At 25.0% G+C, this 3043-nt stretch overlaps 1 annotated feature.

Annotated features, from left to right (window-relative positions):
• Positions 1 to 3020: 3020 nt before the first annotated feature.
• Positions 3021 to 3043: a repeat region (I right telomeric region).

Below are 3043 nucleotides of genomic sequence, written 5' to 3' on the forward strand. Positions count from 1 at the left end.
GTCTCTATAGAAGAACAAGACTAAGCAAAGCTAGACAATACAGCAGCACTAGTTAAATACTATAAATATAATATTAATATTATAGTAGATAACTAATCAAATAGCCATCCAGTTCCAAGGGATATAGATCCTAGTATTACGGGCTATCTAGAATAGTAAAAGCCTAGTAATAATAGTAATATTTACTAAAAATAGTAAAAGTATATTATTTATATTGTCTATATTTATAGAGTCCAGTAGAACCATAATTATAGTAATACTACTGATTTTATTACACACCGATATAATATAATAATACTAGAGATTAGATATAGTATATATATTATAGAAAAGCTATTAGCTGTTTAATAATACTATAATTATATTAATTATATCTAAGTCCACTGTCACGGACAATTTCTATATATTTATTAATTAATTATAGTAGACGCGGTGGTTAAACTATATTATAATTAATAAATACTATATAGTATTATATAATCAGCGGGATTTCTAACTAAAGTTATAATAATTAGAGTAATTAAACCACGCGCAAATATAGATAATATTATTAATAGTTATATTACTCTCTATATTAGAGCTATTATTATTATAGTGAATAGAGTACTAGACTAATTAGATCTATATATTACAGAATTATACCGGCTGTTCTAATATAGTATACCATATATAATATATTCTTAGTAGATTAATATAGTTTATCTACGCGCCTGTACTAGTATTTATTCAGAAGTAAATCCAGCAAACAGAACGTAATAAAATAATTATTTATATAAATACTATTTAGTAGATAATTAGACTAACCAAGAAATTGCAGTACAAGATATATTATAGCCAATAAATTAATAAACTATTAATTTTACAACAATTTATATAGGATTAAATATAGATAATTACGGCTATAAATATATTAGAAATAGGGATCAATATTTCTAATATCTAATATATTATTTATATTAAAATCCCGCGGATATTATTAGATTATACACAGAAAAGCAGACGGGCTGAATAGAATAGATAATCTAGCGAGGCAATTATTATTCAACTAAATAGACCAATAGAGAGAAACAAGCCAGTGTAGAATTATATAGACGTAGTTCCAGAGATAGAATATCACCAATATATATTAGATAGGTATTTAGATAGGCCTATAGATAGATACAAGCAATAATATTACCGGGATAAGAATATAGAGAAGATGCGGTGTGATAAATATAATCTAGATTAGTAATTACTATCTAGTTTAGATTGTTCTGTTTATACAGACTATATAGACTATTTAGACCGTGTATACTATACAGGCTATTCAGATAATTGTGGTCCCTATAAAAATCCCCGTCCTAGTACCCCAGAGGATTCCCGTAATTCCCCCTGCAATGGATCGATTGTATTCCAGGCTCCGTTAGTTCCTATTGGTAAATGGCAGCGGCAGCGGTAGCGGGTACAGGCCCAACGGCAGGCGGCCTTCGATATACAATAGCAGATACAGGATGCCAAGCAGTAACTGAACAAAAAGCTGATTAAGTAGAATACCCTCCAGTAGCAGCGGACATATTATATTTATATAATACAGAGCTATAGATAGAATAAGTATAATTTATATTTATATCACAGTCCAGCCAACCAGACAGTATAGGACTAGATATTATTTATACAATCCCCAAAGATCTAGTATCCACTATACAGCGCATACTAGAGATATAGAATACTATAGAGTATATACCTCTAATAGAAAATATAGGATTAAATAAACTATAAATATCGCGATATAATGATTCCAATAGTAACAGTAATATTATATAAACTATAAATATTTTAGATACAGCCATTATAAACGCGCTAGTTGTAAGGATTTAGGGTTAACTGACAGAATTTACCATAGATAAAACGGTTTTTTAGACAGGCCACTGCTGGGATTAAGGGCCAGCACAGTCAGTTATTTGCGTCGTTTTGCTGGTTACAGCGGATATATATTGAGCTTAAGCAGTGCTAATAGGATTAGGGATTCAAGATTATATATTTAAAATATAGATATATAGAATTAATATATAGAATCTATTTATTAAGATATTAAAATATATTTATTAAATTTTATTAAAATATATATTCCGTTGATTAATAGATTAAAATATATTTATAGAATTTAATGTTATTGAGATAATAATTATTAATATTAATTTAAAATTAACTTATTAAGTATTGCTAGGGGCCAAGGGCCCAGATAATTAATTATTAAGATTGATATAGTAGTTCCCGATAGTATATATTTAGATCTAACTAAGATAGATATAGTTAGTATTTAAAAAAATAAATATATATTTACTGTAGAACCATATTAATATATATATATTTAGATAGAATATTAATTATAGTTATTAATTCTAATAATATATTATCCAGTATTATCAATTAACTAAAACTATTTATTTATATAGCTAGTCAGCTCTGATATAGTAAATATAATCTAAAGAAAGCGAAACTGATTAGTAGATCCAATTTAAATTTAATTATTCTATTTTAATAGTCTTGATTAGAGTTAATATTAAATTAATATCTAGATTAAAATCCTAATAATTTAGTAGAATTTAAGATATTATATATACTGTATCTATGAATATTAATTCTATCTATTTCTATTACTAGATATTAAGTAGATTAAGGATTATATATAATTTATATATTGAAAGATTAGAATTTAATACTATCTAATATAACTAGGTAAATTAAAAGACTAAATTAATCTAATTTATTAGATTCGATTACCAAGATTAGTTAGATTTAGATTAACTAAATTAATATAACTAGATATATTAATAAGATTTAATCTATAGAATTTATTTATTAAGATTAAATATAGATTTCAGCGTATAGAAGAGATCGAGAAGTTGAATTAATATTAATTTTAAAAGATAAGAATTAAATTAATTAAGATTATATATAGATTAATAAGAATAATTAATATAATTATATAAAAGTAATATATAAATATAAGAATTTATAATATTTTATATAAGGGTCAACATTAGGGTCAACATTAGGGTCA

Source organism: Aspergillus oryzae, chromosome 1, assembly GCF_000184455.2.
Source record: "Aspergillus oryzae RIB40 DNA, chromosome 1".
NCBI lineage: Eukaryota > Fungi > Ascomycota > Eurotiomycetes > Eurotiales > Aspergillaceae > Aspergillus > Aspergillus oryzae.